Source organism: Pseudonaja textilis, chromosome Z (assembly GCF_049901715.1).
Source record: "Pseudonaja textilis isolate UNSWEBS1 chromosome Z, rPseTex1.2, whole genome shotgun sequence".
In the NCBI taxonomy this organism is placed as follows: domain Eukaryota; kingdom Metazoa; phylum Chordata; class Lepidosauria; order Squamata; family Elapidae; genus Pseudonaja; species Pseudonaja textilis.
In genome coordinates this window covers 15,068,981-15,096,262 of record NC_142008.1, presented here as the reverse complement: position 1 = coordinate 15,096,262, position 27,282 = coordinate 15,068,981, and the positions used below count along the sequence as shown (strand labels likewise).

Sequence of the window (27,282 nt, the reverse complement as noted above, 5' to 3'; positions counted from 1 at the left end):
CTTTTTTATTATGTTTTTGATGTTAGGTGTCCATTTTAGGTCATGTGATATAGTAGAACCTAGAAATTTGAAGGTCTCTACTGTTGATACGGTGTTGGCTAGTATTGTAAGAGGTGGAAGTATGGGAGGATTTCTTCTAAAGTCTACCACCATTTCTAAGGTTTTGAGTGTGTTCAGTTCCAGATTGCTCCAATTATACCATGAGGCAAGTTGTATAACCTCCTGTCTGTATGCAGATTCATCATTGTCTGGAATGAGACCAATCACTGTTGTGTCATCAGCAAACTTCAGTATTTTAACAGATAGATCGATTGAGATGCCGTCATTGGTATACAGGGAGAAGAGAAGTGGAGAAAGCACACAGCCTTGGGGGGGCCTTGTGCTGATTGTACAGGTATCAGATGTGATTCTGCCTAGCTTCACCTGCTGCTTCCTGTCTGTTAGGAGCTTATGATCCACTTACAAATGTATTCAGGTACTGCTAGTTGGTTTAATTTACTTAGAAGACTGTCTGGAATGATGGTATTTAATGCTGAACTGAAGTCTACAAAGAGGACCCTTGCGTAGGTATTTGGAGATTCAAGGTATTGTAGGACGTAATGCAGAGCCATGTTAACAGCATCATCTGTTGATCTATTTGCTCAGTATGCAAACTGCATGGGATCTAACAGCGGATCTGTGATGGTTTTCAGGTGGGACAGCACAAGCCTTTCAAAGATTTTCATAACTACAGATGTTAGAGAAACTGGTCTGTAGTAAAGATTAGATTCAAGTGTGCTAGTTATTATCCAGTCTTGTTGATTAAGTTGATACAAAGGTTTGAATAGCAGTCTTAGCAAATAGATTAGAACAAGTGATATTGTTTGTTATTAAGAATGATCAAGCAAATGTGGAGCTTCGCACATGAATACAAGCGCCTCCACTGAAGGTTCCTCCACTCATGTGACTGGAACTTTGTGCATGAGTGCAAAAGTTCCTGCCTCTCACGTGCAAACACCGTGCCATTGTTCTGACCCACGCCCCTTTCCAACAAATCAACACAATCCAAAAGGAACAGAAACCTTTTGATGCTTCTGCAAAATAATTAACTGTGATAAGCACAAGCCTTGCCAAACTGTGCAAGATTGCCAAAAGATAACAGACAAGAAATAATTTGCAACACAAGAATCTTCAAATAGAAACTCAGGATACTGGAATGTCCAAGAGGCTGGAGTTTCAAAACATCTTTGCCTTCTACAAAGAACGTTAATTTCACAACTGGCTTTTATCTTTTTGAAGGAGGGGCCATTACCTTGCAGCCTTACTCCCGACTTGCCCGTGCTGTTGTAGCTGCTCTTTCCTGCAAACAATCCTGCACGCATGCGCACTTGGCACAGGCTCCTTGGGAACCTCCTCATGACTGCTGCCTCCACAATCTCTGAAGGCAGCAGTTCACTCCTAATGGTCCTGGACTCTCATCTGAGTCCTTGCTCTCTTCAGTCATCCGCACCTGCTACTGGCTAACCACAACAGCCATTCACACATTGGGGTGGGCCTCCAAGCTGGAACAGTTGGAGACCGCTGGCTTAAAACATGTCAGAGTGGAATAAAGTATTAGAGGTTTCTGTATGGCTGAGACCGGGGGTATCCAACTCTTTTGACTACCCAGTCAATTGAGGCCCACAGGTCTTAAAAGTTGCCAAGATTGGACACCCCTGGCCAAGACAATGGGAAAAATGTTTTAACTTCTACATTTTTGTATTGACCTTTCACCCAAAATATAGAACCTGGTTGCATTTATTGACTATTGAGCATTTTGCCTATAGATGTAGATTTTGATTGGACAAATGTAATGAAGTATGGAATCCATTTATACAAAATGCAGCAGATTAAATGTTTATATAAATGTATTAGAAATATATACAGGTAGTCCTCAAGTTATGACCACAATTGAGCCCAAAATGTATGTTGCTAAGTGAAACATTTGTTAAGTGAGTTTTGTCCATTTTATGACCTTTCAGTTGTTAAGTTAATAACGTTGTGGTTAAGTGAATCTGGCTTCTTCTTTGTGATGTTGCTTGTCACAAAAGGAGATTGCATGACCCTGGGACACTGCGACTGTCATAAATATGAGTCAGTTGCCAAGTGTCTGAACTTTGACCCCATGACCATAGGGATGGTACAATGGTTATGTGAAAAATGGTCATAAGCCACTTTTTTCAGGGCCGTTCTAACTTCAAACAATTACAATATATGGTTTTAAGTTGAGGATTACTTGTTTATCTGCTTTATATCAAGTCTTCCTCCTACTTCCAATTCATACCCTATAATTGCTCTAGAATTTCAGGGTGGCAAACATAAGACTGCCCTTTTCCAATTTTTACCTTAACCAACAACCTGAGAATTTTGGTCTGAGACACAGTGATTGTCCAAAAGTCACATGCAAAACTTATCGCAAATAGAACTGGTTCTCCTTGATCCTTGGCTGCTTCCTTATCTACTGTCCCAGTCAACTTTCCTTGAACTGGGTTAGAAAGCAGCTGTCTGCTGTCATTGCTAAAATTATATATCTTTTTCCTTTGTTGTATTTTTTTTCATGTTTCCTTTTTAAAGCACTTTCTGTGTTTTTTTTCTCTTTGAATATATATATATATATATATCTTTGTGGTTTTTTGTCATTATTTCAAATAGCATTTTTTTAAAACACCCTCATTAATATGCACCCAATCCCAAAATTTATCTTGCAAGAAATGCATTAATAAAATGCAATCTCTCTGTTAGAATTAGTGCTCGAAGGGCTCAAAGAGCTCTGTTATAAACCCCGGGAATCAAAGAACCTCATCTCCCAATAAATTAATCTGTTATTGTAGGAGAAAAATATAATTAGTTGTTAATAATAAATTTCCATGGACCAACACTAAACCTTTATCAGTGGTTGAAATTGCAGAAAAGTGCGTCCCTGATTATTTAAAGGATGTGTGATAGGCCAACGCTAGGCTTTACTGTAGGTAATCTGAGTCAGTGCCACTTAATTAAGTAGGTGATATTTACTTATTTAGCATATCATACGTGGACTTGCAATATATATTAACATTACTCCTTATTAACATTTTTAAAAAATATGGATGTTAATATACCAAAGATAGATAGATAGATAGATAGATAGATAGATAGATAGATAGATAGATAGATAGTTTAGGACTTCTAACCATTGAAGTACAATATCATCTATACGAGGGGAAAAAAAACCCAAATACTGGACAGATATATGTTCTCAGCCTACAGCTGGTCACAATGTGATCTACAGTTTGATATGGAACCCTGCAGTCACACTGAGGGGAAGATACTGTGCCCCATTTATACAGTGAATCCCAAAAGTCTCCATGTGGTTTGCAAATTTTGTTTAGGATTGTCCATTGCCTAGCATCTTTTTTTGTGTGGTCATTTATATATCTTCCTATGTCTGAATGTTCAGCAACCCATTTGGCTTTCCATTGGAAATCGATGTTAAAATTGTTGAGCAGATGTTGTGCAAGTGCCAGTGTGAGCTTCCAAGATTTGAGGCTTCTGGCTGATAAATGAGGAAGGTTGGGTTGCACTATGGGGTGAGTTGTTTATCATTTTTCTATATTCTCTCAATAGTGCATTTTGCCTTCGTAAAGCTGGCGGTGCACTATGGCTCAGAACCAAAAGCCAACAAGCCAGAGTGGTTTAATATTATAACTACATATAAGCCTTATGGAATTGATGAGTTTGGCTCAAATACATGTGAACGAAAGTAGGTGACATAATCTTTCTCCATTTCTTCATTCCATTTCCTTTCCTATAATTCCTAATCTCTTTCTGTAGAAAGTTGGACCATATCTCCCAGAGTTCTACTCAGTATCCTTTACACAACATCTCCATCTATGATTTTGCTGTGCAAAAGTGCACTTCAGAAGTCCTAAAGATGCTTTTTTTCAAGAGGCAACTGGACATTCTGGTTATTCTTTGAAGATGTTTTGCTTCTCATCCAAGAAGCTTCTTCAAGATCTGTTTCGATCCAGTGATGTAGAAAATGAAACTTTTAAAATCATAAAATGATGCACATTTACTGACAAATGATGTGTGAATTAGTTTGCAGAAGAGTTTGTTTTTAATCTAGCTGCTTAAGAGATGGATGAGAGAACAGGATTGAAATGCAAGCATGGGAGGAGAGAGATTTTAAACCTTAACACTGGGAGTTGTTTCAAGCCCTAGGACCAAGGTGTCATTTAGAGCTTTCTTCAAGAGTTTAACTGTAAAAAGGAAGAAGGGAAGATGAAAAAGATTTACGTTAGCACCCTAGCAGAGTGAAAGAGTTAAATTCTTCCCACTGCCTTATTTTTGCTCATATCCCCTTCCAACTTCATGATATCTGCACATATAAATGACATATTAATTGTGTGTGTATCTGTCTATCTATCTATCTATCTATCTATCTATCTATCTATCTATCTATCTATCTATCTATCTATCTATCTATCTATCTATCTATCTATCTATCTAATTAAGGTACTATTTACTTGGCTCTCAATATAGCTAGGCAGGATTACAGGCTATTTTCTTAAAAAACACTAGTCTAACTTATTAATTGCTAAATAGATAATATTTCAGGGCCATTCCATGGCAATTTTTGAAAAGTCTGAAATGCACATTTTTAAACATGTCTTTTAGTTCATTGCTTTCGTTTTCTGAACATTTGGGATGGCACGATTATAACTTTCTCCAGGGCAGTCTTATCTAACCTGGGCTTCTGATTTTGGGAGGCATTTGAGGAAACAGTTGCAATGAAGGGTAACAAGAATGATCAGGGGGATAGAAAACTAGAAAAAGCAGAAGTGATTAAAATAGATTAGTGTTGGAAAAAAAACCCTGATGCTAAAATATGCTGACTGAAGGTATATCTTGCAGAAAAACATTTCTTTATTGGAAGAAAGGGTGTGGGATAGTGGTGTTCAGATACCAAATTGTGGCTGAATGTTTGAAAAAAAAAAGTTCTAATAGCAAGAGAAGATTTATACTTGTACCAATTATTTCTAGCAATGGTGAGCTCCCCTTTTAGATGTGCCTGGATAGTTCTTTATTAATGTGAATTCTTGTACCAAGCAGGCTGCATAGCTCAAAATTCTCGGTTTGGATAACTTAGAACTGCATTGCTTGTGGTCAGACCTAGGTATTGCATACAAAATTATACATAGTAGTATACATAATGACTTTTTCTATTTTAATCGTAATAATATGCATGTGAACATCTGCTTTAAACTCAGTGTAAATCATTCTAAACTTGACTGTAAAAATATGATTTTTTAAATATAGTTGTCAAAGTCTGGAATGCTGTACCTGATTTGGTTGTCTCAGATACAAATTTTCACAGTTTCAGTCACAAATTTACTTCAATAAACCTTACTTCATACTTAAGTAATCAGTAGAGTGGGCAGGCATAACTGCACTAAAGTGCCTATCATCCCTGTCATTGTATTTTTATTCTTATTCTTGTTTTTGTTTGACAAATTCCAATAAACAAACGAACAAACAACTTGATGGTCAAACTGGTTTTTGTCCCACTGAACTTCTTTCATTTGAATTTGGTGCCCTCCAAATATATAGGACTGCACTACCTATCCTGAAATCGGTAAAGACAGAGAAAACTATTGTAGCAATATTTGAGAGCAAATGTCCACTCAGAAGAAATAATAAGCAAAGACAGCAGATGAAATTATGCCATTTTTTGCCACCTTCTATCAAACTATTGATTATGATTAGATACAGCCCAGTTTAATGGATTCTGGCTATTTGCCCTCTTGGGAAAGCAAATCTTGTCAAGATGTTTGCCCAGAACAAATTATTTCTTAAGAAATAGTTTATGTTCAATGTAGCCAGAAAATCATATGAAATGCAATCCAGCCAAGCATGTATTTTGAATGCTGTTCATTTTCTCTTTGAATAGCTATCAGATTCATAATTCTGGTTGCTTAAAACAGTTAAAGTAATAGCTGATGAGTGACTGTTGACCTTGTTTTATAGACAGAAAAATATAAAGATCCAAACTTCTGTTCACTTAACTGGGGAATTAGATTAATTAAAATTAAAGGATCTTATTTCTAGATAATTATGCTGTGGAGCATTTCCTTATTCAAGTCCCTATCTGAAGCATAGAGGAAAATTTTTGGTAATCTACACAGCAGTAAACTCTTGAATTAAATCTGTTGTATAGCTGGACACATATTACAATAATAGTTATGTTCATACTCAGGAATTACTCCCCAGCCTTTGTGCTCTTCTTTTAGCTTGGTCCTCTTCAAATAAATAAATTCAATAAACCCATTGATCCAGGTGGCTAGGAATTCTTGGAGCTGAAAACCACATATCTGAAGAACACCAGATTGTAGAAGGTTGCTCTGGATCTAATGTTGAGATTTGCCTAGATTCAAAATATTTCAACTTCTTATTTATTTATTTATTTATTTATTTATTTATTTATTTGTTTGTTTATTTGTTTATTTATTTATTTATTTATTTAGTCAAGCGATTATAAGATAACAGGTATAAGTATAAACATAGTTATGAATACATGAAATGGATACATATCAGAAAAATAAAAGAGAAACAATAGGACAGGGATGGTAGGCACATTGGTGCGCTTATGCACACCCCCTACAGACCTCCTAGGAAAGGGATGAGGTCAATAGTAGACAAGTCTAAGGTTAAAGTTTTTGGGGTTTAGGGAGAAAACACAGAGTCAGGTAGAGTATTCCAGACAGACATTGACCACTCTGTTGCTGAAGTTGTATTTCCTGCAATCAAGTTTGGTGCGGTTTACCTTGACTTTGTATCTATTGTGTGCTCTTGTATTGTTATGGTTGAAGCTGAAGTATTCATTGATAGGTAGGACATTGCAATGTATAATTTTATATACTATACTTAGATTGGACCAAAGGCAGCATAGTTCTAGATTTTCTAGGTCTAGAATTTCAAGTCTGGTGGCATAAGGTATTCTGCAACAAGTAGAGGAGTGGAGAACTATACTATCTATCTATCTATCTATCTATCTATCTATCTATCTATCTATCTATCTATCTATCTCTCTATCTATCTATCTATCTATCTATCTATAAAATTAGATCTACTGATATATGTTGACAGTAACTGATTTGAAAATTAAATAAGTTCATTTGTAAATCAGGAAAGATATTTGAGTCTAATGTCTTATGTGTTCTGCTTAAATGGGAATTGCAAGATCTTTCTAACTGTTTTGTAGATCTTTTATAGGTATGAATTGTGATCTTTCTTTTCCATGGTTCACAAGTAGCTTACATTCTTCTTCTTTGACTTTTTTACATACCAAAGCATGTCCTTTGTCTCCCTTTTGGATTAGTAGCTTATTATTTAATCACCCCTAATGCTGACAGTTACCTGACTATAGCTAGACTTGCAGTATCCAACCTGTTAAATAATAAGACATAAATTGGTTGGAAAGGACAGTTTCTGCCCTGTAATTGGTCCCTGGAGTTAATCACAATAGAATCTTTACTGTAGGTCATAATATAGAATAAAAGAAGCCTCTTGTATTTCCAGCCTGGAGGACAAAGGCAGGCTGATAGCTTATGCAAATAACAGATAATTCTTGCAAATGAAAAGTTAACTGGCTGACAAGCATTGATAGTAGAGGAAATACCATATTAGCAAGACTGAAAGGAAGAGCTAAACTTTCATACCCTATTTTTTTCTTTCTGATTGAAGGGGTTAAATGTGAAAAATGCCAAAATGGAGGCCCAGGTGGACATTTCAGTTTTCATAACTGTTTCCTACTTTTAAATTAGATAGTGCTTTGAGAATAATGACATTTTGAATATAAGTATAGTTTTTAATGTAGAGAGTCAGTTTGGTGTTGTAGTTAAGATATCAAGCTAAACATTGAGAAACCATGAATTCTAGTCCCACTTTATGCACACAGCAAGCTGAGTGACTTTTGGGCCAATCACTTTCTCTCAGCCCTAGAAAGGATCAATGGCAAACTACTACTGAAGAATTTTTCAGGGAATTTATCAAGCAGTCTCCAAAAATCAGAGGATTTGTTTTCATGATTTTTGTTTGATAGTGTGTCAGCTAAAATGAAGAATAAAATTCAAATTTAATTCTACTATTTGAATATATGAAGCTATTAGCTGAGAGATGGAGCTTATAGTTAGTAACTTTCCTTCTTTCAACTCTGTGTAGATAGAAATTGCCTTGTAAATCTAATTTTATTGGAGGATAGCCTTAGTTTTCCAACACCTGATTTAATTTTCATTGGTTTATCAGGTCTTGGTCAAATATGTATGAACTACATGGTACAGATATCTCATTAGATTAGGGAAGGCTCTTTTGACAAACTGGTAAATTGACACTAAGAACTGAGAAGTTGGGGTGATTCTTTTTGAAATAGTTTTTCCTTTTGTTCTGTTTCTGGGCCTAATTTAAAAATCAAATTTTGTACCTTTAAAGCTTTACACATTATGGATTTAGGTACCTAAATAGATTTATATATTTTCCTCTGTGATTAGGAAAAATGTTCTTTATTATATATGATCAAGTTATCTGATGTGCAGAATGGCATCTTCATCAATGGACACCTGGGCTTTGACATATCCTCCCTTTGAAAAATTCCTTCATCCTTTCTCTCTTTCTACCTTCTAGGGATTACTTTCACATCTTCCTGGTGGACTTCCAGAAAGCATCTGATGGACCCACAGAGCTGGTCCTACCACTGAGGAAACCAAGGGCTTCCTTCAGTAGCAGACACTGACTGGAGGGTATGAGGAGTGGAGATAATGTAATGGAAAAGAGGCTTATGTGAGTCATGATGTGTAAGTTATGTTCCTCAAGCAAGATATAAGTTTGCTTTACAAAAGGATAGTACCTTGAGTAAGATGATTAAAAATCAACCAAACATGAGGAAGAAGAAAAAGCTGGGGTTAATAATTAAGAAAACTGGGGAGAAGAGTCTGCAGATACCTTGGTGATGTTTAAGAAGTAAAATAAATAAATAAATAGGAATTTAATCCTTATTCCTATTTTAAAAAAAGAATCCATAGATGAATATTAGGTTGAAAGAGAATTGCGTTATTGTTTCTTTGAAATTGTCAATCACTGTGAACTTCACATTGGTGTTTTTGGCAATATGGGTCAAATTTATTTATTATTCATGTTATTAATCCAATTCATCGAACCACTCCTCTCACCAAAAATGATTCTAGGTGATGCACACAAATCGGTTATGAACAAGTTGTAACCTGACCCACATTGGGAGTGAAGCAATCCTTTCAGCTAGTTAGAAAAGATTATAAACAAGCTGTATAAGTGATAAACAAGCTACACACCCTTGTTCCATCCTAATATAGTTGCTTAATTGGCTCATAGTCTGATAGTTATTTACTGAGAAAAAATAACTGCCCTGGTTTCAATACTGCTTGATTTACGATGGCAGTTTAAATGCACTTTATAACAGAGATTCTTATAGTCCTCTTTTCTGCCTGCTCTATGTCTCCCCAAACCGGCATATGTGCTATTTAGTATCCTAGCCATGTAAGATTTCCCTTAAAAAATATTCAAGTCAGCAGCAGGATCTATCGACTTTGGAGGGAAATTAAGGTATGCCCAAATCTACCATTCAATTGTGTCATTGGTAAAGTCATCAATTTTTCCATTTGACTGCAGGAGATGTTTTTAAAGTTGTTAAGTTAGTGACATGGTTTATATGAATCTGGCTTACAAATTGACTTTACTTTTTAGAAGGTGACCACATGATCTCAGGAACACTGCAAATGTCATACATATAAACCAGTTGCCAGGCATCTGAATTTTTTAAAATTTATTTTTAATTTTAATTGTATGAATACAACACAATACATCCAACTTATCCTTCTTATGCATAAATACATTTTACTTCATCATTTATGATCTTATTAAAATATTAATTACTAATTAAACTAATCATAACTACTAATATTTCTACCTTGTCTTCTATTATATAACTATTAATAAAATTTATTCCATGTTTTATAATATTTAGACTCTGTCTTTTATTTTAAAATTAACTTATCAAATTCTACACATCATAATTTTTCTTATTATTATGCATCTTGAATATTCAATTTTTTGTCATTTGAAAAAAAAATATTTTGGGCAATATTCTTCTCGATCCTTTTCTTTTTTCCCTCGCTTTTGTAACCTAATGTCTTATCTGATATGACATTAAAATCATCCACTATGCATATCATATCACTTTCTATTTCACAAATAATGCCATGTAATTAGAAATTTTCCTATCCTTCATTTGGTGCATATATTACAACTAAAGTATCTTTTTTTGATTGAACATTATTTGAACAATCAATATCCTTTCTTGTTCATCTTGAAATACCTGTTTAGTCTGGACTGATTCTTTAATGTATAACACTACTCCTCTTTTCTTCTGTTCTGATCAGGCCACAAAAAGTTTTCCCGATTTATCCCCAATTTTTGATATTTATTTATATAAACCTCTTGTAATGCAGTTATATCGAAATTCAGGTGTTTTAATTTAGCAAAACAAATTCCTTCTGTTCTGGGGTGAGTTTAAACCATTAATATTCAGTGATAAATTTTTTGATTCTTCATGTTTTATATTTATTTATATTATTCAACCATATCAGTTCTAAATTTTTCCCTTTCCATGCCAAGCATCCAAATTTTGATCATGTGACCCTGAGGAGGCTGCAACGGTGGTAAGTGTGGAAAAACAGTTAAAAGTCATTGTTTTCAAAGCTGTTGTAACTTTGAACAGTCATATAAATGAACTACTTTCAGTTGAGGACAAGCTGTACTTTGGAAGTCTTTGAATTAAAGTATTTATTTTATCCACTGGTTCTGAAAGAAAATGGCTCCAGTGTATTCAGAAGGTTATATGTTATGTATTTCTTCAAACTGAAGAGTTTTATTTGTAGTATGAAAAGTTAGTGGTTCCTATACAATGCCCTGAATCTGTAAGATCAGCTCCTAAGTACAAAATTATAGAAATTTAAACCATGAAGTATTTAATTTGATTTGATGGTTAACTTTTGAGTGGTTGTTGCATTTTTTTCAGGAAAGGAGTGGGGGGTAAGATGTTGAAATATCTTTTCATGCAATGAAAAGGTGAATGTTGCCCCGTTACATTGGAAGATGACATCTATTCAATTATTTCTTCTTTGTATATTGTTCCAAGTCAATATGTCTGCAGAGCAAACCACCCACTGTGTAGGAATACACAGCCAGCTACTTGGAAAGGTGAAAAGTTTAATTATGAGCGTTTATATGTTCTAGAGAAAAGAGGCAATCTTCTGGCCCTCTCCTCCCACCCCTTTAACTAATGGAAATATAATTTTATGCTGTTTACATTGACATGTCTGCGATAAGAATAGACTTCTAACCTTGTTCTCTTTGAAGTGGAGCTACCACAGAAGAGAAAGAGAAAGTTGAGATTTTGGATGAACTGTTGAATTCCAGGGTCCTCATAGATAGATACCTCCATGATAAATGAAATGAATGTTATGTTATGTTATGGGGAAAAAGTTTAATTGAGGGTGTACATTTAACAGATTATTTATATAGTGCCATCAATAAACATATCAGTGCAGCCAAAAAAAGCAAGGTCTCTGCTTTAAGGGCATGCAGTCCAAATATTGATAGTTAGGCTAGAAGGAGTTAGAGAAGAAGGAAGCAGAGAGAGAAACAAAAGGAATTGACTTCAGTGTCACTTCAGATACTAGTGAGCTCCCATTACAAGTGAATGTTTTTCCTATTCATCCATCTTTGGCTATTCATTCATCTTTCCCACATGCACCAGGTGATCAGAGAAAAGCATGCTGATAAAGGTAGAAGCAGCAGAAAATAATATTTTGTGATAGGGTAAATAGACAATGCCATTGTGGGTCTAAAACACTGGGATAATTGCAACATAGAGGAGTGGAGACAGTCTAGAATGAAGTGGGGAATGATGTCCTGTGGACTTCAACTCCCAGAATTCCTGAGCCACCATGGCTGGCTCAGGAATTCTGGCAGTTGAAGTCCACAAGTCATAAAGCGGGAATAGTTCCCCACCTTTGCTCTAGCATAAGAGGAACAAGAGTGGTAAAACCTGAGGAGGCTGGCTACTTAAAGATAATTTGTTGGAATCCTTCCAGTGATGAGACTGCATAGGCTAATGTGTTTTCTCTTGTTTGTTTTTCTTCTCCCTGATAACCTGCCCTAGTTATGGCAGAGCTTAGGATAGAATCACATCTTTCACTTTACTAAAAATGCTTTCCTTTGATAATTTCTTCAAGTATTAATATATGCCAATGCTGGCACTAATTCACTACCTCAACAAGCCTAAACACCAGTTATGTTTGCTCCACAGTACTGTAGTTTCCATGTGTTGACCAAGGAGGAGCTATATGCAAGATTATTCCCCAGGGTGAAATGAATGTTGCAATTGTGCAATTATTGCACTGCAATAGATATTGCTATGTATGTCAAGAATGCAAATAGGCATCAGGTAGATTGCAGGTGTTGATAGTAAATTATGATGCTTTGATAGGCAGCTGATTGGCAGTTTTGGGCAAATGCAGCCAGCCCTTTTACAATGCTGGCCTCTTTAATGAATGTATCTTTTGTCTTTAGCTAGAAAAAACAACATGTCATGATAATTTATTTCTTCCATGGAAACAAAAACTTGGTCCTGGGTGCCATGCCAAAAGAACATTCATGGAAAACTTTAGTAAACATACCACTCTATTCCAAGCAGGTGGTCATGGCCCATCTGAATGCTGGACTCACAACAAGTTTGGGTAGTTATGATTTGAAAACACCTGGAGGATGCCAATTTAAGGAAGGTTGATCTTTCTTGACTGGCGCTTAAAAGTATAAAGCAGGACCGGCCTTATTCAGGATGTTAGAAACAAGTTTTCAGCTGGACTTCTCTACTTATCAGTAGGTTTATGTTCAAGAAAGTTGGTTTTTAGACCGATTTCTTTATTAAATGCAGATTATAAAATTTTTGCTTCAATATTAGCAGAAAGACTTAAAAAGTACTTGAATAACTTTATCCACCCAGACCAAAATGGGTTTTTGCCAAAGCGACAAATCAGAGACAATATGAGAGTAATTCTGGACACCCTGGAATACTATGAGGCACATCCTGAAAAGCAAATGGCTTTGATATTTTTAGATGCTCAAAAGGCATTTGATAACGTGAATTGGAGATTTATGTTACTTTTAATGGAACAGATGGGCTTTGCTAGAAGATTTATTCAGGCAATAGAAGCAATTTATAATGAACAAACAGCTAAGGTAATGATGGAGGGAGAATTTACAGATCCTATTAATATAAGAAAAGGCACAAGACAAGGTTGTCCTCTTTCTCCCTTGATATTTGTATTGACTTTGGAAGTGTTGAACAGAAATATCAGAGAAGACAAAACTATAAAAGGAATGAAAATTAAAAAGGAAGAATTTAAACTACAAGCCTTTGCAGATGACCTAGTCTTCATCTTGGAAGACCCTATAGAAACAGCCTCGAAACTGTTGGAAAAGATAGAGGTCTATGGGGAGGTGGCTGGTTTGAAAATAAATAGAGATAAAACAAAGATTTTGTCAAAGAATATGTTGCTGAAACAAAGGGAAGAGTTGGCAGAACTGTTAAAAATTCAAGTTACAAACAAGGTTAAGTATCTGGGGATATATTTGACATCAAGATGTAGTACATTGAAGGAGAATAATTATATTAAACTTAAACAACAGATAGCTCAAGACTTGAAAAATGGGAGAACTTACAATTGTCATTAATAGGAAGGATTTCAACAATTAAGATGAACATTTTACCCAGAGTCTTATTTTTGTTTCAAACAATACCAATTAGGCTTGGAAAAGAATATTTTGAGGATTTAAATAAAATTGTTTTGAAGTATATATGGCAAGGTAAGAAAGCAAGAATAAAGTTAAAGCTTTTACAGGATGCTAGATTTAGAGGAGGGTTTGGACTGCCTAATTGGGAGTTGTACTACCAAGCTGCAAACTTGACGTGGGTTAAAGAATGGATAACATTAAGGAAAACCAGATTGTTGACATTAGAAGGTCATGATTTGTTGTTGGGCTGGCATGCTTTTTATGGTACAAAGGGAACTAAAACACAGGGTATTTTAGAAGGCATTATATCACGGGAGTCTCTGTGGTTGAATTGTGAGAAGATAAAAAAACAGTGTTATTTGAAAATTCCAGTTTGGTTATCGACGATAGAAGCGTTTTCTTATCCTATAATCTATAAAAGGAACAAACAGTTAACTATGGGGAATTATTAGATGAAAAGGGTGAACTTAAATCGATGCAAAATTGGAAGAACAAGGTATACTGGATGAATTGGTTTTCATATTTGCAAATATATTCAAAGTACTATGAGGATTCCAAAGCAGAGGGATTTTATGATAAGCAAACTGACTTGGATAAGATTTTGATGGGTACTGATGAAAAGGTGATTAAAAAATTGTATGGTTATTTATTGCAAATTAAGCTTGAGGAAGAACAAGTTAAAGAAACTATGATTGCGTGGGGGAGGAATTTTGGATATGGGATTGATTTAGAGAAATGGCAGAAATTATGGTCATAAAATTATAAAATGACAATGTCTACAGCCTATAAAGAAAACTTGTATAAGATGTTTTACAGGTGGCATTTTCCCGACAAGGATAGCAAGAATGTTTAAGAACAAATCCGAAAAATGCTGGAAATGTCATCAGAAACCTGGTTCATACTATCACATGTGGTGGACTTGTGAGGATGCTAGAAAATATTGGACTAAAATCCACATGTGGTTGGAAAAAATGACAAAGAAGCATATAGACTTGAAACCGGAGTTTTTCTATTGGGAATACTACCAGATACTTATAGTAAAGAGTTGAAATATTTGATTGTAAATGTATTGACTGCTGCTAGGATTGTATTTGCAAAAATTGGAAAAATGAGAAAATTCCATTGCAAGAAGAAGTTGTAAAGAAAATTTTGGAATGTGCTGAGATGAGTAGATTGACTTTTGAAATTAGAGAGCAAGAAGATAAACAATTTTATTTAGTTTGGGATCTTTTCTATCAATGGTTGAATGATGAAATATTAAAATATAAAAGTTAGATAATAAGGAATAATAATGACTTTATTTTCCCTTTACTTTTATTGGTTTTTGATACTATATTTATATAATAGTTTTCTTTGTTTCTTTCTTTTTCATATTTGGGATAGAATTGGTATGATTATAAGATTTGTTTTAGAATAAAATATTTAAAATATAGTTATCTCATAAAGGCATGACCGAATAAAAGTTTAGTCAAATTTTTTTTTTTTTCTTTAATAGAGATACTAGGATTTATAAATTTGTATTGATAAGAGTATTATATAAAGTAACTGTAATTGTGACTATGAGGTGAATGCACAAAACCGATGGACCAACCGACTTACGGTGTGTACAAAAATATGGGGGAGCTGATACTTTTATGTTTTGTTGTTGTGTTTTTTATGTTAAAAAAATAATAAAAATTTATATTAAAAAAAAAAAAGAAAGTTGGTTTTTACTTTTAAATCTTCATTTTTTTTTCTACAGAATTGAATGCAATATACTCAAGTTCCTCCAAAGTTTTATCCTAATCATAATCTTATGAAAAAATATTGCAAAGGTGAGGCATAAAAATTGATATTGGATAATCTACTGAGCTGTAAGTCTAAGTGACAACCTGAATGATATTGTCCTTAGTTCAGGTCCAACCACTATTTTGGAATTCATCTATGTCCTTTACATGATGATGTAACCTAATTACTGTTTGGGATGAGCAGCGTTTCTCCATTCCATCATCTTACAGAATGAAATTTTTGTGGCGTGGCTTTACATACTGTACATGCTGTTTAATCCCAACATTTGGGCGTACTGGTAAACTGTGCGGAAAGGAACATGCAAGAAACATGAAGCCGTACACTAAAATCTCTAGAAACAGCACATGTGCAACCATCTTTATCTAATCCAGAAGAAATATTGAAAGATTAATTAGTAACTATAATATTATCACTATCCTTAGAGAAAGTTAACAAGTTAATTTTAAATCTCTTTGCTTAATGAGATATTAAGTTAACCGTGCCAATAAATGCATTAAGGAACAAGAGTTTAAGTGTTTAGCAAGGTGCAATTGCTGTGTCGAACCAGCTAATTCATGCAACCCCCTGGCTGTCTGTGCTTGAATGATGACGAACTAATTAGATTTAATCAGAACCAATCAATACAAAGATCCTAAATTGCAGTGACTGCTTACCTTGTGAAATGACTTTGAATGATTGTCATGAACAGGCATCAAAGGCTGGTTTAGCTTACTTCCATACTTTTAATTCATTGTACTATAGACTCTTTCTCTCTCTATATATGTATATATACTTTTATAGGTGTATAGGTTTATACTTCTATAGGTTATTTCCCCCTCCTTCCTTTCTAGCTAGTTTGAACCCCTAGTTATAATTTTTAATCTTGAATAGAGTGCAGTGCTATTCTATTTTACTTAGAATTTAGACTATTATTTCTCTAAGGTTGCTTCAGTGCATAACTTTGCTTCAAGCTGCTGGATGACTAAAATAAAATCTTCCCAACTGGGGAAGTGTAAGTACTGTGGAATGTGACCTGAGCAGATGCCTTGACTCCTATCTGCACCATCCACCCAATTTGTTAAATTGCTTGAATGCAGTGCCTCACTCAACTTCATTTAGGATAATTTTATAAGGGAGGGAGATGGCCCATGGGGAAAAAAAGGAAAAGATTGGTGCAGTTCCTGAATCAGGGAGTTACCTGGAATGTGTGGATTGACAATTCACAACAAATGGTAGGTAGAGGTAGGACAACTAATTATGAGCAATATTTCTTTGAGTAGCAAAGGAGGCAAGGAGCCTTTGGTGACATGATGTTAAGATTCTCTGGAAATCTATCAGCCTGCAGTGTAATTAAATATATATATTTTAAGGAGCAATTATGGAGAAGTTACATTACCTTGGACAATGGAAATTGCAAGGAAACATAGGGTTTTTTTTTTTTGCTTTCTGTAGTTTCAGTTGTCTGTCACCCTAGAGCTGCTACTTGCTCTGTATGTCAGATACAGATGAACAGAATTGGAAGGGACCTTCCAATCAAATATTTATTGTCCACGCACAACATGTGTAAAATGAAACTGAAAAAAAAAAAACCTTGTTGGTCAATCCCCTGCCCAACCCCATTTTTGACAGATGGCAGTCCAGTCTCTTCTTGAAAGCTTCCAGTGATGAAGATCCCACAACTTCTGAAGGCAACTTCTGTTCCATTGACTGATTGTTCTCACTGCCAGGTTGAATCTCTCCTTGTTCAGTTTCCATCCATTAGTCCTTGTCTGGCCTTTAGGTGCTCTGGAAAATAACTTTACCCCTCTTCTCTGTGGCAGCCCTTCAAATATTGGGACACTGCTATCATGTCTTCACTGGTCCTTCTCTTCACTAGACTAGACATACCCAGGTCCTGCAATCATTCATCGTATGTTTTAGCCTCCAGTCCCCTAACCATCTTGGTTGTTCTTCTCTTCACTTTTTCTAGAGTCTCAAAAACTTTTTTATAGTATCGTGACCAATCTCCTCCATAGGTTATGATGAAACTTCCCTTAGATTGCAAGTAGCAACCTCAGAGATGATTTTTTTTTGCCAGAAACATAAGAACAAGGGAATAAATAATTTCTCTATCCTGCAGTACCTTCAGTTTTTATGATGATTATTTGGGAAAGAACACAAATGACATTTACCCATTTAGCATTTACTTTAGCTATGGATAGAGAAATTATAATGGAACTGCTTTGGACAATATCATAAGAATGGAGAAAAGTAGCATGCAGTCACCCCAGAAGCCTGATTTATTTATTTAGTGTATGGCATCTAAAGAGGTCATGCAGTCACTGATATAAAATTTAGATTAATGCATCAGCAAATGTATTTAAATATTGACATATCATATACGTATGGAAACTCCTTCTGGTGTGCCATGGTTAGATCTTCCTTGAAATTTCCTGAAGAGACTGTCTTGAACAAACTATATTGTTTGTTCTGGCACATCGTTGTCGGATTGTGAGTTCTTGGCCATTCCTCACTTAATGTTCTGTCCTAGGCTTCCCCCAAAAGCACTTAGCAGACTCTTTGTCCCGACCAAAAACCTTTTATTAAATGAATGTGAATTTCTTGCATTTACATTCAGCCAGTGGCCTGGCAAACAGTCTTTCTTTTTTTTTAAAAAAAAAATAAATTTTATTGAATTTACAATTAAAAACATATCGACATTACATATACAAAAGGGGGAGAAAAAGAAAAAAAAATGCTCGGTCTTACAAACCGAAAAAAGAAGAGAAAAAGAGATATAAAAGAAAGAAAGAAAGAAAGAAACGGAAGAGAAAAGAAAATACATTTAAAAACAGACAGATATCCTTTTTGACAGTCTGCAAGATCCAATTCTCCTACCTTACTTTAAATACACACATCTTATCAATATCTATGCTTAAATTACTCATTGTTCATTAAGCAGTTTATCTCTGAAATAACCAATTATACCACGAGTTCCAATTATCATAAAATGTTGAAGACACTTTATTTTTAAGTGCTATAGTTAATTTGTCCATTTCTGCACAGTCACATATTTTCTGGATGACCATTTGTTCTGTAGGTATATAGGATGATTTCCAGCACTGGGCGAATGCGAATCTGGCGGCAAACAGTCTTTCAAGAGTATAATTGGGAACTCAAATGTTACCTATCTTAGAAAGCTGCCTGGTAAATATTTCCAAATGCAGCGCTGACATGGAAGGGCTTAGCACAGAGTCAGTATGATGCACAGACAGATCTTCACAATGAACGAATCAATTGTTTTCCTGCAAAAGCCCCCTCCCCTTTTGCTCCTCTTTTAATTCTTATGGGAGGGACCATTCATCATCCACCTGTGGCTTTACTCCCATGTTGACTCTGAGTTCATAATTATTCTTTTGGTAGCTCTGCGCATGCACAGGCTGGGAACTGGTTCCAGCTGCTCCCCCGCCTCACTGCTGTCTGAACCCAAAGGCAGCTGATGACTGCCAGCTGTCCTGGCCCCATCTCTGCCTCTGACACAGATCCCTCGTCCGAGTCTTCCTCAGCCTCCAGGCTGAGCCAGATTCTTCCCCAAACTCCTCACTGTCCAACTCTGCTGCCAGCTCCGCTAGCCGCTGGTGGGCCACAACACTTGAAAAGCTTTTTGCCTTAGTTCTGTCATGGCCTAATCTGATTCTATTCAAATGGCTCCATATTTTTTGAGGAAAGTTCATTCCTGGAAGTGATTTTATTCAATCTGTGTGATCCGACTCAGTGTGAGTCCGTCTTAATTGCCATTTTTGAACTAGATTGTAACACTGTGGTATGTTATTCTAAACTGGTTCCAAATCTTCATCTAGATTTAAGCTCAGCGAGATGTAGAGACTCTAATATTCTATGTACAGATACATAGAATCATTTACAACAGTTCATTTAGTGACTAAAGTTAAAACACCCCTCCCCAACCATTATAGCATCTTCATGGTTATGGATCAAAATTCGGGTACTTGGCAACTGACTCATGTTTATGACAATTGTTGTGTCCTAGCATCATGTGATCCAGGGGTTGCAGCTATTCGGTAGAACCGGTTGTTAACATTCTAAGCAGTTTGGAGTACCGGTTGTTAGAAGAAATTACTGGCCTAATCCTGTAAGGAAGGCAGGAAGGAAACATTCTGGTGTTGCTTACAGAAACTGCCTCTCTGTTAACCCTTATTACATTCTTGGCAGGACTAGACTTCCTGTCTTCTCTGGAGTTTTTTTCCTCCTTTGCTGGTACTTTGCTTGTGTTGAGTGACCATTCAAAGTTACAAAGGCCCTGAAAAAAGTGACTTATGACCATTTTTCACACTTACGACTGTTGCAGCATCCCCACAGTCATGAGAGGCCAGGGGAGGAGATGCGTGCCTCGATGTGAGTGATATTGAGTTGGCCACGCCCAACCAATAACATGACCACCAAGCCATATCCAGTCACATGACCGCCAAGGCATGCCCACCACCTAAGCCACACCCACAGAACCAGTTGTTAAAAAAATTGAATCCCACCCCTGATGTGATCCCCTTTTGCAACCTGTCTGATGAGTGAAGTCAATGGGGAAACCAAATTCACTTAACAACTGTGTTACTATCTTTGCAACTGCAGTGATTAACTTAATAGTTATGGCAAGAAAAATTGTAAAATGGGACAACACTTAGTAATAGAAATATTGGGTTCAATTGTGATCAAAAATTGAGGACTACCTGTGTTGGAAGATCTCTAGTAATTGATGGCATGTTTAGCTTGTTCCACTCTTGAATTGGTCATTGACTGGAGAGACAATGTTAGAAAGAACATAAAGACATGAGAGCAGAGCTATAAGAAAAGCCTGATCAGTGGGCTCTTCTCTGCCAGCCATTATCACCTGTTCTGTGGGAAGAATTCTGGGCATTTCTTTGTTTTTAAAACATTTATTGCATTGCTGTTTGCAATTGTTTACATTTCTTTGAAGGCTGTTTTGAGAAGAATCTTGAAAAGGATATTAATAATAGTTAATTAAAAATAAAACACCTGGCATTTGGGCAGCTGGTATACAAATTCCACTCAGGAGTAGCAATTCCTTTTATTGGGACTTGTGGCAATGGAATTAGAAAATATTTATGATAGATTAATTGTGTGTATGATAATTCCAGCAAGATTTTTTGTATGCAGAATGATGGAAGAATTAAGCAATTCCTACAGTGAAGGAATGGAGAAGAAAATGGAATGACAACACTGACCTGTTTGGTCAGTGAAAAAAATAAAATCTTTCCTGAAAGACTAGAAATTTTATATGGGTGTTTAGCTGAAAAAAATGGAAATGACATGGTGATTTATGGATTTAAAGATTAGAAAATACATGGATTAACTGAAGAGCTAAAGGGACTTACATAAGAAGGGGGAATAACATGATTGTAATTATCTGTTGAAAATATCAGAAGTTTCCTTCCTTCCTTCCTCCTTCCCTCCCTCCCTCCCTCTTGCTCTCTTTTATTCTGTGAAAATATATGAATAAATATAAATAATAAAAAAGGAGTACCATTGTTTTGTGCTATCACACCTTTTCCTAGTTCACTGAACCTGGCATACTTAACTTGCTAGCACGTCCCACCAGATCTTAAACTAATCACATGGATTGGGTTCATATCACATGTGAGATTATTCTTGCATTTGTGTGAACATAGCTTTGGGGAAAAGGACGAGTGAAGAGTAGGGTTTTTGAGAGAATGGGTTGACAGTGGGAAATGTGTGAAGGTGAACAACAGCTACCTTATGTATCCAAGCAGCTGATTTTTTTTCAATCATCCATGAATATGTTAGCATCTTTCCTGCTGCGCTCAATGGAGTTAGCTGCAATGAGGTACTGCTGGCAGGAGCCATTTACTCCTCTCGCCCCACCATTCAAGTACCAATTTCTGGAAGGCTCAGGCTTCTGCTTCAGTGTGATTAAACTGCTGTGTTTCTCCTCTGAACTCTGGAGAAAAAATAGCAGCCATCTCACTTTCCCTTAAATTGAGAATTAGGTCTATGGAAGAGCCCTGAGTTTTGAAAAATAGTGCCAATTCTAGCCAATTATTTCTCCCCAAGAGGTTACAACGAGTTAATCTGATGTCCACAGCAACCCAGGGAGGCCCTTTCAAGTATCTCTAGGGAGAGAGAGGTAAACTTTAGCTTGATTTCTCCAGCAGTAATTTAAGCTACTCTGAGTCCTGCGATGGTTGGATGCTTCCAGCAGCAGCTCCAGAAGGGGGACGACTAACACCAATGTACCCTTAAATTCTTCTTGATGCAGTTGCATGTATCTGAGATCAGGCTCAATTAAAACTTGATCGACAGTTCTGCGTTGACTCAGTTCATTCCCCTGTCACTCCATACACCTTAGCAGCATTTTTTTTTTTTGCTTGGCAAGGAAACTAGTAAATGGAGTTTGTGCCCCCCCACTTTGCATTTCTAAGACATTATGAGAATCAGCTGGAATAAAATGCATTCATTACATTAACAGCAGGTTTTAAAATGACCCCAAGAAAAATCCCATGCCTGACTGTAATTCTAGCAACCAAATTAGCCCAGATAAAGCAGAGATAGAAAAACAAGCAAGCAAGCAAAGAACAGCTTGGACTAATGTACTACTAATGAATTTTAATTGTTAGGGAAAAATCTTAGATAATCTTTATAATGAATCAATATGTTAGGCCACTGTTATAATAGAGAGTGTTCATGCAGTGTTTTTAATATGCTCATCCAGCATGGTTAATATTAATTTTAAGATGTTGATGGTATACTGTTTCAATGCATGGTTCAGTGCATTGTGGAAATCCAGAAAAGAAAGAAATTAAGGAAGTTTATAGAAGAGGAAAAGGAGATGCAACCTTATATAGCAGTTGTAGTAGCTAGATCCTTCTGAGAACAAAAACGTTAGGAAAAAAATAGATAATTTAATGAGAAATAGCAATCCAAGTATTTCATTTAATATCTATATGTTCCAATATTTGAGAGGAGGATATCAACCTATTTTATATACTGTATAAACCTGTATACTGTATAAACCTGTATACTGCATGGGTCAAAAAGAGGGCTGTGAAAATATTTACAGACCCCTCACATCCTGGACATAAGCTGTTTCAACTCCTACCCTCAAAATGATGTTATAGAGCACTGCACACTAGAACAACTAGGCACAAGGACAGTTTTTTGCCGAATGTCATCACTCTACTAAACAAATATTTCCCTCAACACTGTCCAACTATTTACAAAGTCTGCACTACTATTACTATTAATCTTCTCATCGCTCCTTATCACCCATCCCCTCCCACTTGTGACTGTACGACTATAACTTTGTCGCTTATATCCTAACGATTCATATTGAATGTTTCCTAGTATGATTTGATTGCTTATGACTATTATTAAGCGTTGTACCTTATGATTCTTGACTCTTGACGAATGTACACTGAAAGCTATATGCACCAAGATAAATTCCTTTTGTGTCCAATCACACTTGGTCAATAAAGAATTCTATTCTATTCTATTCTATTCTATTCTATTCTATTCTATTCTATTCTATTCTATTCTATTTACAAAGCACCAGAAGGCCAGATAAGAACTAGGGAGAAATTTCCTAACAGTGAGAAACAATTAACCAGTGGAACATCTCACCTCCAGAAGTTGTGGGCACTCCATCACTGGAGGCTTTAAAAAAGAAACTGTACAGCCACTTGTCTGCAATGGCAGAAGGTTCCCTGCTTGAGCAGGGGTTGGACTAGAAGACCTCCATGATCCCTTCCAACTCTTGTTATTCTCTTGTATATAGCAGTCTTTTTTAATATACATAATTTATTTATTTATTTATTTTGATATAGCAGTCTTTCAAGTGTGTGCGTGAAAGACTGCTATATGCACGCTTACATTGTAATTGGTGTGTATTTATGACGGTTGCAGTAACCTGGGGCCTGAAATGAACAGCTTGTCATCATTCCACCATCTTGGTATTACAAGGCCATTTGAGTTTAATAATAAGTACCAGAGTCCACATTTTATAGAAGGAAACTGTCACTAACAGCTAATAAGGATTTGTATTCAGCTAACTATGGAGTACATATAGCTAAGAACCAGGTACATCACAATCTTCAGTCCTTCTGTTTTACTAGGTATTTGGGATTAGATAAAACTTTCGGGAAGACTTGCACCACAGCCACTGAACTGTTCTCTAAGTGTCTTTTACTCTGTGAACTGATGATCTGTTCTTAAGACAGAAAAAATGTTTGCCTTCATTGCTTTTCCTAGTTGTGCTCTTCCCACAAGCATTGAGGAGGTCCAGCTATGAGAGACAGACTTGTGATATTTGTTGAAGCAACCACACTGCTTTTGCTGTAACTTGGCAGCCCCTCCGAAAACTACAGGGAATAAGCTTTTTTCTTGCTTGGCATCAGTGATCTTTTGGATGTTCTGAAGCTGCCCTGGTTAAATGACCTCCCTAACTTTAAGGTTTTGGTGGGACGCCAGCTACCGTTGGGTTGGTGTCATATGATTTCCTATCAGTGACTTTCAGGAGTGAGTGTTATAACCTTCCCAGAGTGAAAAAGGGATCAATAAAGAGAGATATTCCCCTTTATTGTAGGAACTGCACCCAAGCTCCCCAGGGAATTTGAAGGACTTAAATATTTTTATAATTCCTATCATGTGTTCACAATGTTCACAGTAGCCTAGGGGAGATGCTTATTCACAGAGACAGGCCCATGAGCTTTGGTTATGTCATTCTCTTTAAGTTCTTTCTAAATAGCTGCCTTCCTCTGGCTCCAGGATGTTTCTTGAGGAAACATCAGCTCCCCTGATCAGTGGAAGGATCAAGCTGGAACATGGTGGCCTGGTCTAGCAGGAAAGAGTCATTTTCCAATAGAAAGCAGGAGACATTCTCCCATGCAATCTCACACAATCCTCAGGGTGTTGGTGACCTGTTGGTCTCTAACTGACCCTCATATCTGGCTGCAGGATTTGGGACCTCCAGGGCTGTTTTTGCTTTGGAGAGAAGAGTACTTTCCTTGGCAATAAACTTTGTTTTTGTCAGGAGAATATCAGCCTCCTGAGAGATCTTCCACAATATTCCCATGGTCAAGATTTCCATTTGCAAATAAAAAATAAAACTAAGCAAACAGATATTCTGGGTTGCTGCTGCACACTATCAGTTCCCTCAGTTTATCCAAGGGTCTTGAAATTGACCGGGGCTCTGGAATTGCTGTTCAATGTCCTCTTTATCCCTCCCTATTTCTTTGAGCAGCTATCCACAAATCATCATGTTCATCCCTCTGTCCAGATGAGATTCTGCAGGCAAAATAGGTTCCCATAATGCCTGCTTTCTTCTCCTCTTCCACATGTGTTTGTGGAGTCCTTGGTGCTCCCTTGATTGTGTTTTCTTGCAGACATTCTATGTAACATCATCAGTGCACTAATGATGTTACTTAATTTGGCAAGGAAATGAGCTGTGGTGGTGCAGTGGTTAGAATGCAGTACTGCAGGCTACTTCTGATGACTGCTGGCTGCCAGCAGTTCGGCCATTTGAATCTCCCTGGTTCAAGGTGGACTCAGCCTTCTATCCTTCCAAGGTCAGTAAAATGAGGACCCAGACTGTTGAGGACAATATGTTGTCTCTGTAAACTGCTTAGGGCTATAAAGCACCGTGAAGCGAGGTATAAGTGCTATTGCTATCTGAAAAAAACAAAAACAAGCTTAGACAGCATCAAGGATCTCACAGTTCAATTTTGAACTACAAATACTCTCTTCCATTCCTCTTGTGTTTCTATGGCATGGGGTAGCATTTCCCTGCCTCAGAAATCTCAACTTGGTCACAAGTTTTGGAATTCTGCTTCTGTTCTACCATTGTCAGCTTTGCATCTTTGACAATACATTTCCTACAGCCTAGAAAAGGAACATTCTCCATGTCAGGGCAATCACTAGTTACCTTGGTCTGGAAGTGCAATAACAGAAGATCTATGGAGATGGCGATTTTCAAAACAACATATTTCTCTCTTGCTTGAAGATGGGAGGAGACACATTTTCAATGGATTGTGTGGATGACCTTGACATTCTGATGTGTGCTTCCTCTGAAGAAAGAAGCTCACATTGTTGTGATGATCACTTTCTTTCACAAATTAGTCTGTTCCAGAGGTGGTATTCAACAGACTCTGACCAGTTCTGGAGAACCGGTAGCAGAAATTTTGAGTAGTTCGGAGAACTGGCAAATACCACCTCTGACTGGCCACATCCCCATCTATTCTCTGCCTCCTGAGTCCTAGCTGATCAGCTGGGTCTTCTTTTGTTGCCCTGCAAAGGAGAGCAGAGCTGGAAAGCAGGTTAGTGGGGTGGGAAGGGAATGGGATTTTGCAATGTCCTTCTCCTGCCATGCCCACCAAGCCACGGCATGCCATGCCATAAAATGCCACGCCATGCCATGCCCACCAAGCCATGCCCACAGAACCAGTAGTAATTTTTTTGAATTCCCACCACTGGTCTGTTCCTTTCTGCCCCTCTTCCATCCACTGAAGCTTGTTGCCAGTAAATGTTATAAGGTTGGCTTCTGTCTTAAGGCTGTCCTCAGAGAAGACCTATTGGCCTTAGTGGAATTAAAAAACAAGTACAAAAATTAACTCTCTGGGCTACTTACATATAAATATCTCCAACACCGGTAGTCTATGTCTTACTAGCATTTGTTTACTATTTGAAATAATGAACAAAATGACTGATGAATGGTCCTTGCACTTATAACCATTGCAGCTTCCCCATAGTTATATGATCAGAACTTGGCAACTAGTTTGTATTTATGACAGTTGTAACACCCTGGGGTCACCTGATTGCCATTTTCAACTTTCCCAGTAGCTTCCAACAAGCAAAATCAATCGGAGAAGTCAGATTCACTTAACATCTGTGACATTTACTTAATGACGGTTGGGTGTGACTCATTTCTTCTTTGGCCAAAGTTAGCAGACAAGTTATTTGTGTCCACCTAGTGTAATATTCTGTCTCCATGGTGGTAGTTATTATTAAGAATAGTTTTGTACTTCCATGAGCACAAACAACCCCTGATGGGCTCCTTGAAAGTTGTTTCTTGGGGCTTCCGGTTTGAAGGGCTTCGGCGACAGACAGGAATCCACGATCGTGTGCGGTTTCTGCCTGGGCTCGCTGCTGGAGCACCCCGAGCAAGCTGGTTTTGGGGCTAAGCCACCCCGAAAGTGGTGAAGAAGTGGGAGATTGCCAGCAGGGTCGAGGAGAGCTACATCTCTCCTCCTCAGCTGGTCATACTCCCTTTCCCGAAGACGGTAGGAGCAGTGGTCAGAAATGGCCACCTCAAAGAAGTACTCAACTGGAAAAGAACGTGCAGGAGGAAGATAAGAAGTGAAAGTTTTGGCTGACCGGGCTACATTGAAAAAAGCAATAACTAAGGTACCCTGGAATTTAAATTCTACAAGAAATAACATCGCTCCCAAAGAAGAGTCGGAAGCAGTGAAAGAAAGTGAAAAGGGGAAGGTTTGACTTGTTTTTTCTTTTCTCTCCTTCCTTATATTGACAATTAAGAATAAGAAATTGGAAAAATCTGCTTTGGCACCAATAGGCAATTAAGCTGAAAATATAACTAAATGCCAAAGG

General features: G+C 36.8%; 1 long non-coding RNA gene across 2 annotated transcripts in view; it reads left to right on the top strand.

The window, feature by feature from the left end:
• LOC148123911 (uncharacterized) overlaps window positions 1-27,282 on the top strand; it is a 67,954-nt gene that overhangs the window by 3,161 nt on the left and 37,511 nt on the right. The window contains exons 2-4 of one of the 2 annotated variants that reach the window (XR_015739943.1): window positions 8,677-8,846; window positions 10,702-10,745; window positions 11,225-11,276. This is a non-coding gene — a long non-coding RNA (uncharacterized LOC148123911). Of the gene's footprint in view, window positions 1-8,676; window positions 8,847-10,701; window positions 10,746-11,224; window positions 11,277-27,282 lie in introns of those variants that run through there. The other variant, XR_015739942.1, reaches the window with a different exon arrangement.